Here is a 14,746-nt window from a genome sequence, read left to right as displayed (position 1 = left end):
GGTTTAATTTCTTTTTTTTTTTTCCAGTTTTCCCAGCATCATTTGTTGAAGAGGCTATCTTTTCTTCAGTGCATATTTTTGACGCCTTTGTCTAATATAAGATAATTGTAATTTTGTTGGTTAGTCTCTGTGTCCTCTATTCTGTACCATTGGTCTACCAGTCTGTTTTGGTGCCGATACCATGCTGTTTTTGTTATTATTGCTCTGTAGTATAGTTTAAGATCTGGTTTAGTGATGCCACCTGCTTCACTCTTCCTGCTAAGGATTGCTTTAGCTATTCTGGGTCTCTTATTTTTCCAGATGAATTTCATGATTGCTTTTTCTATTTCTATGAGGAATGTCTTTGGGATTTTAATCAGAATTACATTAAATCTGTATAGTGCTTTTGGTAGTATGGGTATTTTGGTAATATTAATTCTGCCTATCCAAGAGCAAAGTAGATCTTTTCATCTTCTAAGGTCTTTTTTGATTTTTTTCTTTAGGGTTCTGTAATTTTTATTATATACATCTTTCACCTCTTTTGTTGATTCCCAAGTATTTTATTTTATTTTTTGAGGCTGTTGTAAATGTGGTAGTTTTCCTTTCTGAGGATTTGTCACTGATATACAGAAATGCCTTTGATTTATGTGTGTTGATTTTATATCCTGCTACTTTGCTTAATTCATTTATTAGTTCTAGAAGTTTTCTGGTGGAACTTTTAGGGTCTTCTAGGTGTAGAATCATATCATAAGCAAATAGTGCCAATTTGAGTTCTTCTTTTCCTATGTGAATCCCTTAAATTTATTTCATCTGTCTAATTGCCCTGGCCAGTGTTTCAAGAATTATGTTAAATAGAAGTGGTGAAAGAGGGCATCCCTGTCTTATTCTAGTTTTTAGAAATTGCCTTCAGTTTTTCTCCATTTAGAATGATGTTAGTCTGTGACTTAGCATAGATAGCCTTTGTGATGTTGAGATATATTCCTGTTATCCCTAATTTTTCTAGTGTTTTGAACATGAAGGGGGGCTATATTTTACTTTTTCTGCATCTATTGAGATGATCATATGATTCTTATCTTTAAGTCTATTGATGTGATGAGTTACATTTTTTATTTCCTTATGGTGAATCAAACTTGCATCCCTGGGATTAATCCCACTTGATCATGGTGCACGATGTTTTTAATATGCTTTTGTATTCGATTTTCCAGAATTTTATTGAGAATTTTTGTACCTGTGTTCATTAGAGATATTGGTCTGAACTTTTCTTTTTTGAATGTCTTTGCCTGGTTTTGGAATCAGAGTGATATTGACCTCATAGAATGAGTTTGGAAGTGCTCCCTTCTTTTCTATTTCCTGAAATAAATTGAAGAGTATTGGTATTAGTTCTTCTTTAGAGGTCTGGTAGAACTCAGTCATATATTTATCTGGTCCTGGGGTTTTCTTGGTTGGTAGACTTCTGATGGCATATTCTATTTCGTCACTTGAAATTGATCTGTCTAATCATGTATATCATCCTGATTCAATTTGGACAAATTATATGACTCTAGAAATTTGTCGATGCCTTTGATATTTTCTATTTTATTGGAGTACAAGTTTTCATTAATTTCTAATTATCTTCTGTATTTCTGTAGTGTCTGTCATGGTATTTATTTTTTCATCACATATGTTAGTAATTTGAGTTTTCCCTCTCCTTCTCTTCATTAGTGTGGCTAAGGGTCTGTCAATTTTATTTATTTTTTCAAAGAACCAACTTTTTGTTCTGTAAATTTTTTCAATTGTTTCTTGTGTTTCAATTTCATTGATTTCAGCTCTGATTTTAATTATTTCCTGTCTTCTGCTGCTTTTGGTGTTGTTTTGTTCTTTTTCTAGGGCTTTGAGATGTAAGATTAAGTCATTTATTTGTTGACTTTTTCTTCTTTTAAGGAATGAACTCCATGCAATGAACTTTCCTCTTAGAACTGCTTTCGTAGTGTCACAGAGATTTTGATATGTTGTGTCTTGTGGGAGGCTGACTAGCACGTGACTGTGTCTGTCTCCCCTTCTGACCTATGCGGCATTATTGGTCACTCTGACAATTGCCCCAATCTTTAGGGTGCAAGTGACTGTGTCTTCGTGTATGGGCATGCCTTCCTACAGCCCCATGGGTGGAGCTATGCTCACCTGTTCCTTTGTAATATTACCACTTGCCCTGTTTGGGATACAATGTTCCATGGAAACACCTTTTGTGTATCCCCTTCTCTTACTGTGCCCTTGGGTGTGGCCTACCTAGATGTCAATCAACCTGCTGACAGCAGACATCACGAAGCTAGACTTAGCCCCTTGAAACCTGACCCCTTGCCTCATTTGAATAGCTTCTCAATAAAAGGGGTCAGCACGTGTATGTGTGTGTGTGTGTGTGTGTGTGTGTTCTCTCTCTCTTTCTGCGGACCCTTAAGTCAGAAGAGCCATCACAGCACCCCCAAAGTAAAAGGTATTTCTGTCTCTTGTGTGGTTATTTCACGCAGCCCAATTAGCCTAGTTCCCCTGGAGTGACCCCTGAGTGTTTTAGTTGTGATCAGCCCAGCAAATGGAGTCCCTGGGTGGGCAAAATGCCACAGTATCTGTGTTCTCATTCACCTCTAAAATTTTTTTATTCTCTTCCTTGATGTCTTCTACAACCCATTGTTCATTCAGTAGCATATTATTTAGTCTCCAGGTGTTGGAGTAGCTTGTATTTCTTATTATATCATTGATTTCTAATTTCATTGCATTGGATCTGATAGAATGCAGGATAGTATCTCTACTTTTTTATATTTGCTAAGATTTGCTTTTTGACATAATATATGGTCTATTTTAAAGAAGGATCCATGTGCTGCTGGAAGAAAGCGTATTCTCTCATTGAAGAATGAAATATTCTATACATGTCAGACTAAGTTATTGATTGTGTTATTGAGTTCTATAGTTTCTTTGTTCAGCTTTTGTTTGGAAGATCTATCCAGTGGTGAAAGAGGTATGTTAAAGTCACCAAAAATTATTGTGTTGTGGTCTGTCTGACTCTTGAACTTGAGAGGAGTTTGTTTGATGAACGTTAACGCTCCATTGTTTGGGGCATATATATTTATAATTGTCAAGTCTTGTTGGTGTATGGTTCCCTTGAGCAGTATGTAGTGTCCTTCTTTAACCTTTCTGGTTGACTTTAGCTTGAAATCTACTTTATTGGATATGAGGATGGAAACCCCTGCTTGCTTCCGTAGTCCATGTGAGTGATATGATTTTTCCCAATCCTTCACCTTCAGTTTGTGGATGTCTTTTCCTATGAGATAAGTTTCTTGGAGGCAGCATATTGTGGTTGGGTTTTTTTTGTGTTTTTTTTTTTAATCCAATCTGCTAGTCTATGTCTTTTCATTGGTGAGTTTAGACCATTAATATTCAGGGTTATTATTGAGACATGATTTGTATTCCCAGACATTTTTGGTATTTAATGTGACTTGGTTTCTCCTCTGATTAGATTTTCCTTTAGTGTAATACCTCCCTCTGCTGATTTTCATTATTGTTTTTCATTTCCTCTTCTTGGAATACTTTGCTGAGGATATTGTGTAGTGTAGGCTTTCTAGTTGTAAATTCTTTTAACTTTTGTTTATCATGGAAGATTTTTATTTCATCACCAAAGCAAAAGCTTAGTTTTGCTGGATATAAAGTCCTTGGTTGGCATCCATTTTCTTTCAGAGCTTGGTATACGTTGTTCCACGATCTCCTGGCTTTGAGGGTCTGGGTTGAAAAATCTGCTGAGATACAAATTGGTCCCCCCCCTAAATGTGATCTGATTCCTCTCTCTTGCAGCTTTTAAGATTCTATCCTTATTCTGCATGCTAGGCATTTTCATTATAATGTGCCTTGGTGTAGATCTGTTGTAATTTTGTAAATTTGGTGTCCTGTAAGCCTGTTGTATTTGGTTTTCCGATTTGTTCTTTATGCTTGGGAAATTTTCTGATATTATCCCATTGAAGAGATTGTGCATTCCTTTTGTTTGAAACCCTGCACCTTCCTCTATCCCAATAACTCTTAGATTTGGTCTTTTGATGTGTTTCATAATTCTTGGATGTTCTGTTCATGGTTTCTTACTATCTTCACTGTGTGATCAACTTTATTTTCCAGATTGTACACTTTGTCTTCATTGTCTGATGTTCTTTCTTCCAAGTGATCTAATCTAGTCTGTTGGTTATGCTTTCTATTGAGTTTTTTATTTGGTTTATTGTATCCTTCATTTCAAGGATATCTGACTTTTTTTTTTCAGAATCTCTATCTCTTTTTTTGAAGTAATCTTTTGCTAATCTTATCTCTTTGTTGGAGTAATCACTTTTTCACTATATTTGCTCATTTAGGTCAGTCTTTAATTCACAGATCATTTTAATTATGAACCTTCTGAACTCATTCTCTGACATTTCATCAACTTTGCCGTCCATGGGTTCTGTTATTATAGTGTCCTGGTTTGTTCGGGGCACTTTCCTCCCTTGTTTTTTCATGTTGTCTTGGTGTCTTCCTTTCTTGCAGCATGGATCTGAGATATTACAGTTTTTACCCTATATTCTTGTAGTACCTATGCAGATTGTCTGTATCTCACCTTGATATTGGGCTTCCAGACCTTGCTGGTGAACCTCAATGTATGCTACTGCATTTAAAGGTGGTGATGGCAATAGCTGAGGTAACGCGAGATAATATTGAGGTGCCCCAAAATGGAAGCAATGTTTTACAGAGATGGGGCTGAAAGAGTGGGCTTCACACTCTCTTTGAGATTCGTGCTCTAAGATGCAACTGTTTCTACACACTGTCTGTTGTCAAAAAGTTAGGGGATACTGCATGGGGAAGGCTATGGCGCTGACTGCAGTGTCCCAAGATGGAAGTGGTTTAGGTTTGGGCTTAGGCTCCCAGGTGGGGGGCCAGGACTCAGACCTACTCTGGACCTGAGTCCTGCACAATTCGATGTGGGCGGATCTGCGCTGGGCCTGGGTTCCCACAGTACTTATGAGCCTGGGTCATGAGCAGGCTGGTGTGGGGAGATCTGGGCTACTGGGCTTGATCTCCTGCCATAGTCTGCTGGTTAGAAAGGGTGGTCCCGTTCTAGAGGCTGAGCTCCGGTGGGTGCCTGCTGGTGGAGGGGTAAACCTGGGCCTACTGTGAGCCTGGGTCCTGCACAGGCCAGTCTAGGTGGATCTGGCTGGGCTTGACCTCCCACTGGTTGGAAGGGGCCATCCTGTGCTGGAGCTGAGTGTTGATTTTTATATCCTGCTACTTTGCTGAATTCATTTATTAGTTCTAGAAGTTTTCTGGTGGAATTTTTGGATCTTCTAGATTTAGATTCATGTCATCGGCAAATAGTGATAGTTTGAGTTCTTATTTGTATCCGTTTATTTTTTTCTTTTGTCTAATTGCTCTGGCTAGAGTTTCAAGGATGATGTTGAATAGAAGTGGTGAAAGAGGACATCCTTGTCTTGTTCCAGTTTTTAGCGGGAATGCTTTCAATTTTTCTCCATTTAGAATGATGCTGGGCTTGGGTTTAGCTTACTTTTTAAAGTTTTTTTTTTTAATTTTTTATTCTTTTTAGATATATATGAATACAGAGTATATTTTGACATATTATTTATACATAGAGTATATCTTATTCTAATTAGGATTTCATTATTGTAGTTGTCTGTGATATGGAGTTTCACTGTGGTATATTCATATATGAGCATAAGAAAGTTCTGTCTGATTCATTCCACTCTCTTTCCTATTCCTATCCAGCCCTCTTTCCTTTATTCACCTTTGTCTAATTCACTGCACTTCTGTTCGCCCTCCCTCCACTTATGTGTTAGCACCCATGTATCAGAGAAAATATTCAATCTCTGGTTTTGGGGGATTGTCTTATTTTTTCTTTCTTTTTTTAGTTCAGCACTAGAAGGGCTTAGGTATTCGTCATGAGTGTGTGTTTCACAATGTACACCAAAATATTTGTTAAATGTACTTTAATTCATATTAGCTTGCCAGAATAATATTGACATTATACTAAACTTTCAAATGTTTCCTTTGTAGAATCTATGGCAACTATTTAAAATATTTTATAAATTAACTTATTTTTTCCCACTTACTTAAGAACCATTTGAATTATTTTTCCATATAACACCAAATATTATTTATTAAATTAAAAAAACCTTTCGTTCTCAGAAACAATATTAACAAAACATGTGATAAACATGTGCCATTTGAAATTTAAAATGAAGTATAATAATAACATCTAAGCAATTCCACCTAAATGTCCATTGTTAATTTTTTAAAATTGTTTGTTGTTTATGCATGACAGTAGAGTGTATTTTGATATATTATACCTACATGGAGTGGAACCTATTACAATTTTGATCCCATTCTTGTGGTTTAACATGATGTAGAATTATACTAGTCGTGTATTCGTATGTGAACATAGGAAAGTTATGTCTGATTCATTCTATTGTCTTTCCTATTCCCATCCCCCTGCCCTTCCCTTCATTCCCCTTTGTCTAATCCAGTGACCTTCTATACTTCCCCTACCTATCCTCCCTTGTTATGTGTCAGCATCCGTATATCAGAGAGAAAATTCAGCCTTTAGTTTTTTTGGGACTGACTTATTTCACTTAGTGTGATATTCTCCAGTTCCATCCATTTACTGGCAAATGCTATGATTCATTCTTCTTCAGAGCTGAGTAATATTTTCTTTATCCATTCATCTGTTGAATGGGCACCTAGGTTGGTTCCATAGCTTGGCTATTGTGAATTGAGCTGCAGTAAACATGTGGCTGCATCACTGTAATATGCTGATTTTAAGTCCTTTGGTTATAAGTTGAGGAGTGGGATAACTGGGTCAAATGTGGGTCCATTACAAGTTTTCTAAGGAGTCTCCATACTGCTTTCCACAGTGGTTGCATCAGTTTGCAGTCTCACCAGCAATGTACGAGTGTACCTTTTTCCCCACATCCTCAACAACATTTATTAGTACTTGTATCCTTGATAACTGCCCTTCTGACTGGAGTGGGATGGAATCTTAGTGTAGTTTTAATCTGCATTTCTCTAATTGCTAGAGATGTTGAACATTTTTTCATATATGTTTTGACAATTCATATTTCTTCTGTGAAGTGTCTGTTCAGTTCCTTTGCCCATTTATTGGTTGGGTTATTTGGGGTTTTTGGTGTTAAAGAGTTTTTGTTTATTCTGGAAATGAATGCTCTATCTGAGGTGCAGGTGATAAAGATTTTCTCCCATTCTGTAGGCTCTCTGTTCATGTTCTTCATTGTTTCCTTTGTTATGAAGCAACTTTTTAGTTTGATGCCATCCCATTTATTAATTTTTTATTTTATTTCTTGTGCTTTAGGAGTCTTATTGAGGAAGTCTGTTCTTGAGCCAGTATGATGGAGAGTTGGGCCTACTTTTTCTAGTATACACAGGGTAGAGACTCTTTCATAGGATTCCTCATTCATGAATGAAGTTTAGTTTGATAAAACTTTAAAGCAAAATACTATTTGCTGTTTATTTAAATACTTTTCTTTAAAGCCCTATTAATTCCTTCAGCATTTTCCCAGTGGAGATTTGGATACAGGTTTTTTATATGGCTTGAGTCAGGAATAGAATTGGGAATGGAGGATAGGTCTTAACTTCACATATGTGCTCTGCATTTCTCAAACAGAGATATTTACACAAAATCTCAAGTACATTGGCTAGTGGTGTTTTTTTGTGGTGCTGGAGATCAAATTCAGGGCCTTGTACACGTTAGGTAAATGCTGTACCACCGAGCTACATTCCTAATCCTTGGCTAGTATATTTTTAAAAAGCTTTAATAGTGATTTTGAAACCTTATTTTTATCTTCAATTGTACCATTTATAAAGTACCTGTACATTCTTATTCTATCATCTTCCTAGCAACACTGTTAGAAAGTACTATGTTTGAAAATTCAATGTTAAGAAAATTAAAGCTCAAGCCAAGTGACTTGACCAGGTTAATATGCGATGGCTGGTGTATGAACACCTTAAAATTACATAAAATGTGCTCACAGGTGTGAGCAGCATTACTGGGTTTCCCAAACTTTCATTCTTGTTTTCTTTTTTTGGCATTTAAAAGGCATATAATTCATACCCAGCAGCATCATTACCCCCAACATCCACTTACTTCAGATTCCCTATTTGAGCATTGGTTTTGGAAGAATCAGAGTAAAACTAATTTTGGTGATTTTTTCCCTTCCTTTCCCTATGATTTTTCAGTGTAGAATAGCATCATATATTATGGGTTACATATTCAGAGCACACATAAATGTGTCAGCTATCAGATTTATGGCACAGGTTTCAGTCTACTTAAATAAAATGCCTTGCATCCTCTTTGCAAAATACCTTACTTTGGAGTAATTGAGGGGTCAGTCTATCCCTTCAAGGACACATACTGAGTGGAAAGAGCCAGGGCTTTGAAGCCAGATGGGCCCAGGTGTATGGCCCAGCTTTGTCACTTTGAGCTTTATAGAGGAACATTTGTTGAATATTCACCAAGTGCACTTGTACTGTACTCATCTATTGACACTACTCACTATAAGGAAGGCATTAATATTTTCAGCATTTCATAGATACGGATGATGTTTGTAAGAGAAGTTTAAAAGTGTTTAAAAAAAGACAAACTTTTAAGAAGGAGGGCTAAGATTCAAACTTAGAATACTTTACTCACCACTCATTATCTTTATTATGCTTGACTGCTTCTTCATGTGAATTAGCCCTCCTTCATTTTTTATCTCTTGTGAAATAATAATAAGACATTCTTGAGGGAGTTTGTGAGGATTAAATAATAATTTAAGGTTCGAATGTCTGGCAGACACAGGGCTTCATACATGTTTACTTCCTACCTACCTCTAATAGCATATAGTTGGGGCTAGCTAAAAACACAAAAGTCTATTTTTTTTTCTATCATGAAAGTTTAATTCTGAATTAAAAGGGTTGCTGACTTCATAGGGCTTGAGTTGGGCCCTAAGTATGGCCTAGACAGGCCTTGTTCGTTTGCTAGGATTAAAAATCCAGTCACAGAAACTCAGTAAAAGTAGATCTTAAGAATATTTCAAAGACCGCCTCTGTCCAGGTTTTTTTCAGCTTCCCTATTCATCTGCCCTACTTCCTCTGAAAGATTTGTTTTGTGTACTGTAAAACTGGAGCTCACCTACTCCTGCCCCTAGCTTCCCTTGAAGAGGATCATGATATAGGGCTGCTAACCTACAGAACTTCCACATCCTGAGACAAAGGTAGTCAGGTGATTAGTGGCCAGGAACCTTTTTGCCTAGAACCCCTGTAGCAAGGGCAGATAGATGCTGACAGTATTCTAGCTTGTACAGACATGGCTTGAGATACTTAACTATACATAGTAGATAAAACCTGCAAATCAAAAATGTCACAGCTGTATCCAAGGGGTACTACCTGTCTCTTCCACACAGGATCTAGCACCATGGTGGATAAATAGTAAGGCCTTTCTAAATACTGGGTGGCTTAGATTGGGTGGTTTATATATTTTGTTTTGTTTTGTTTGTATCAGGGATTGAACCCAGGGGCACTTAACCAGTGAGTTACGCCCCCAGCCCTTTTTATTTTTTATTTTGATACAGGGTGTCGCTAAATTGCTGAGGCTGGCTTTAAACTTGCAATCCTCCTGCCTCAGCCTCCAGAGTTGCGGAGATTACAGCCTTGTACCACCATACCTGGCAGATGTTTGCTCTTTTGAAAGAAGCATTATGGGATAGAAAGAGCACAGGAGAATCATATTAACTTTTCTTACTTCAAATACTAGAGGCGGGATACTTATGAAGAAAAGAGGTTTATTTAATGTACAATTTCTGAAGCTGAAAGTCCAAACAGCATAGTACAGGCCATGAAAATTGCCCCCATTGTCTATGTCATTTTGTAGCAGATGTCCTTCTTGCTGGCAGAATGCCAATGCAGTTCAAAGCATCATACAGCATCTCATAGCATCACTGTGTGTGTGTGTGTGTGTGTGTGTGTGTGTGTGTGTGTGTGAGAGAGAGAGAGAGACAGAGAGAGAGAGAGAGAGAGAGAGAGAGAGAGAGAGAGTTCACCCTTCTTATAAAACCATCAGGATTCAATCATGGGAGCTCCACCATAATGGCCTAATCACTTCTTAGAGGCTCCACCTCTAAACACTGGTTGGATTAAATTGCCACCCTTTTAATACAATCAACATAAGACGGGGGATTAAATTCCTACATGAGTTGGGGAACAAACTATCTTCAAATCATAATGGTAACTCAAAGAAACTAGGTTGAATTTTAGTCCTGGCACTTACTAGCTTTTTGACTTTAACAATTTATTTAAGTCTCTGAGGCTTAGTTTCCTCCTTTGCACAGTAATAATAACAATACTTGTGGCAACACTAAAGATTAGAGGTGATATAAGTGTGTGGCTAGTTCACAGAACTGTCAGAGGCTCTTGGGAAGGTGTGATAATTATTCCCTTGTCCTCCTCTCCCCAATTTCCAATCAGGTAAGAAATAAAGGAAACATGTTAACTAAAGATCTGAGCCAGTCTCCTGGCTCCAGGGCAGTTGCACAGACCGATGCTAAGAAGGGCCCACTTTCAAGGTGTAATGCTAACCGTTGCTATCTCTAAATTGTTGATCATTTATCTTTTCTTTTTTACTTTACTTTTTTTTTTAACTGAGGTGTGAATGAAGAGGTGCTAATACTGAACTACATCCCCAGACCCTTTTTAAATTTTGTTTTGAGACGTTGCCTAGGCTAGCCTTGAACAATTGATCCTCCAGCCTTATCATCCAAGTAACTGAGATTACAGGCATGCGCCACCATGCGTGGATTGATTATCTTTTAATGTGTGTGTGGTATAAATAAACTGTGGTGGAACAATGGAGCATGACCCTGGGGCTTAGAGCCTTGGCTCATATGAGGTCCTGGTGCAGGTTCCCTTCTGCAGGCCTGGGCCCAGACACAGAGGGTTAAACACCCATCGAGTCACAGGGAGCCTAAAGAGAGAACTAGAGAGAGGGAGTCCTGCCAGGAACAGTCCATAATGAGTTAGTTTCCTTCTAGATCTGGAAGCACCAGCACCAGGGAGCAAGGTAGGGCTGGCCCTGTCTTTAGTGAACCTTCTTAGACCTTCCTGGTCTGACCCACTCCAGAAGGGAGAAGATGGGGCAAGTGAAAGGGCAAGATGACAGCTGGAGCTTCTGAAAGGTACTGTAATGCCAGATTCCTGGGACCCCAATAGACCTCCAGGAGCCGAATCCCATGCAATCACACAAGAATCTTTATTGCAAGCTCAGCCTGGACTCACAACCATTCCGATGCAGCGGTCCCAGGGAGTGTGCCCTGGTCCTTTGTTCAGTGAGATTTTATAGGTTTTGGGGGGATACTCTATGCATCACAACATCACACAGCAAATCATTTCACACCTCCTGGAAAATCAAACAACAACTCTTAGCATTGATTAGCACATTCACTGGCGGGAACAAATTGGGTAGGAGTGATTAGGTAGTACAGGAGAGAGTTTCCTTTGAACTACACCCACGAGGGGTGTACGTGCTAAACTACATGGTTTCCCAACATGTTATCAACCACCATAAATTACTGGGGGGTCATCTGGCATCCCAGGTATTTTCCCTGTCTCATGCTGATTGGAGGTTGCTAGGGGGCGTTGCTATGGGTCCTCACCTAGCCTAACTAAGTCAGGGACACCTTCCTCAGAAGACCTCTCCAGTTATTTGCAGACAAACAACTCAGCAGGGTGGGTATGTGCTTAGGAGTGCTCTGTGGGTTTTTCCAAGGACAAGGGTCAAGCCCACTTCCTTGGACAGGTGCAGGTTCCCTTCTGCAGGCCTGGGCCCAGACACAGAAGGGTTAAACACCCATCCAGACACAGGGAGCCTAAAGAGAGACCTAGAGAGAGGGAGTCCTGCTAGGAACAGTCCACAGGGGGTTAGATTCCTTCTAGATCCTGGAAGCACCAGCACCAGGGAGCTCTAAGGTAGAGGCTGGTTTCTCAAAAATGGAGTCACATCAGTTTCTCAGTACAACTTTGGCCCACATTCCCTCTTCAGAGCCAAGGTCAGAACAAAGAAAACCCAGGATCCACCTTGGCATCACCTTTCAGCAAACACAAGGTGTCATTGTGTGTATATGTGTGTGTGTGTGTGTGTGTTGTTGCTATTGTTATTTGTAGTAGTGTTGTCATGGATGGTGTCATCCCTTTCCTAAATCACTCCCAGAGAACCTCACTGACCCTCCAGACATCCTAGCTTCTTATTTTTTTTTTTTACATGAAAGCTCTTTAGGAATTTTTCATTTTTAAAATGTCCTATTCTCACCCGACCTAACTCTCAGAAGCACTATAGAAAGGAGGGGGAGGAGAAAGAAGAACACTGTTGTATTCACACTACTGGGAGAACCATCCACCAGGTTTCCTCTCCAGAGTGATCTTTTCATCCTACCATAATTTCAAAGAGCCTCCCTTTTGACAAGTAAGTGGGGAAATGTTTGCTGAAGGTCCTAGACTAATTGGAAGCAGCTTCCTAGGAGCTCAGCCATCTGTATGCATGAGAGAGCCCCAGGCAGGGGAGAGAGGGTGGGAACTTGAGTAACTTTGCTTTTTCTGAGAAGAGACATCTAATACCATCTGGAGATGTCCTGATGCACTCAGTCTTCGGAGGCTCTTTCCAGAAGGTATGAGGAATAAGAACTGGGGGTTGAGACATTCTCTTGAAGAATACTTCAAAGAAGCCACAAGGGAGGACAACTGGGATAAGAGAAGTGTCAAAGCTTGCACAGCATCAAAGGCCGTTCCCTGTGGTTTCAATCTCTGCAGACTCCAAAGTTCCTAACCAGGCTCCACGCCTCCCACCAGGCCATCCCACCCACCTACTCCAGCGGAGCTTCCTATGCCATTTCCCTGCATAAACCCTTCAGTAAACAACCACAATTTAGGAAATATGATGGAAAAACTATTCCATTCACAATAGCTACCAAAAAATGTAAAACAGTCATAACGTCAACAAAAAAATGTGTGGAACCTCTTTGAAAACTGTAATACTCTATTGTGGGCATTCAAAAAGACTTTAACAGTCAGGTATGGTGACTCATGCCTATAATTCCAGCCACTTGGGAGGCTGAGGCAGGAGGATTACAATTTAGCCAGTCTTAGCAACTTAGTGTGACCATGTCTCAAAAGAAAAATTAAAAAGGAGTAGGGGACCCAGACAGGGGATGTGACTAGAGATGTAGTATCGTGGTAGAGCCCTTTCCTAGTATGTGTAAGACTCTTGAGTTGGATCCCCGGTAATGGGAGGGGGGGAAAAAAGGCTTTTAAGAGTGGGGGTGATACCAGTCTTGAAAAATCAGGATCGAGTCCTCAATCCACAAGTGTTGAAGATTAAACACCCGAGAAAAGTTAAGTCAAGTGTAGGAAGCAGATTTTATTTAAGAGACAGAACAGAATAAGGGGGTGGGTGAGAGAAGAGGCACCTGGGACCTAGAGCTAGTGCCCATGAGAATGAGGGTGTCTTGACCCTTTATAGATTTTAGGTTTCTTTTCCTCTCACCACCCACCTCCCCACTGCATGACCAAAAGGCAGGAAAAGAGCCTCCCAGGGGGCACATACTAGCAACTCTTTGTGTTGAGGTGGAGGTGTCCTAACCTTGAGGAGGGAAAGTGCTCTGGAGTTGTTAGCATTTCATTTCCTTTTCTTTGAATCAGCCAACATCTTTTTTTTTTTTTTTTATTTTTTTATTTTTTTATTTTTAAATTGTAGTTTTAATTATAGAGTATTGTTAGAATAATACAGATGTCAATTGACACTAGGATAACTGTGACCAATACCATAAGGGAAAATGCTCTACAGATTTACTGTTCATTCACTCTCCACATCCACGGAAAACAGGCACAGGGTGTTCATGTGCAGAAGCAGCCAGGGACTTGAGAACAGAAGCCAAGCAAAACCATTAGCCAAGAGGGTCTGATGCAGGACTTCTGCACCCAGTTCAGCACAGCAAATGGGTAACAACGGGCAGAAAGAGGAGACAGGGCCGTGTGGCCCTAGCCCTTTTAACTTCCCCACTGGAGCATACACGTATGGAGATGGGTGGGCACCCAGAAGCCTTTTCTTGAGCCCTTCACCTCTAAGAAGCCAAAGGCAGCAGCAGGAACAGGTCGGGGTGAGGTAAGAAGAGCAGAGTAAGAGTGTGAGATACAGTTAGGTCACAGAGGTGCTGACTTCTATGCCCACTCCCAGGGTGACACTTGTAGTAGATCAACGCAGCACCAGAATGCTGAAATCATTAAAACCATCAGCAACATTGATACAGGAGAAGACATACTTGAGTTTAGTTACCAAGAACATACAAGTCACCCGACAACTAAAATAGGAATTCTCACAGTCTTCTAGATTTTGTATAGAACAAAATAACATGCTCCCTGCCCCACGTTCGTTTTAAATATGAAGAAACCCCCTTGGAGTGGTTTTTTTTCATTTTCTTACTTTTGATGTGTGTCATTTGCAACTGATGTGATCCCACACAGTGGTGGGTCACAGTAACTCACTAGTACAGTCTCTGTCCCAGAGAGACCAATGGCTGGGGATTGAAACCAGGACCTTGTACATGCTTAGTGCATACCAGTCCTAAAGAGATATGGCAAAAATATTTTTTTTTTCCAAATGTTACAACATTCACAAGAAAGCATGGTAGAAACACACTGGGGCCTTCTCAAAGGAAAACACATTCCTTATTCCAGCCCCACC

Source organism: Marmota monax, unplaced genomic scaffold, assembly GCF_021218885.2.
Source record: "Marmota monax isolate L192 unplaced genomic scaffold, Marmota_monax_Labrador192_F-V1.1 WCK01_AAM20220418_F8-fsc00104, whole genome shotgun sequence".
Classification (NCBI taxonomy): domain Eukaryota; kingdom Metazoa; phylum Chordata; class Mammalia; order Rodentia; family Sciuridae; genus Marmota; species Marmota monax.
The sequence above is the reverse complement of the archived record's forward strand: the minus strand, read 5'-3'. Positions refer to the sequence as shown.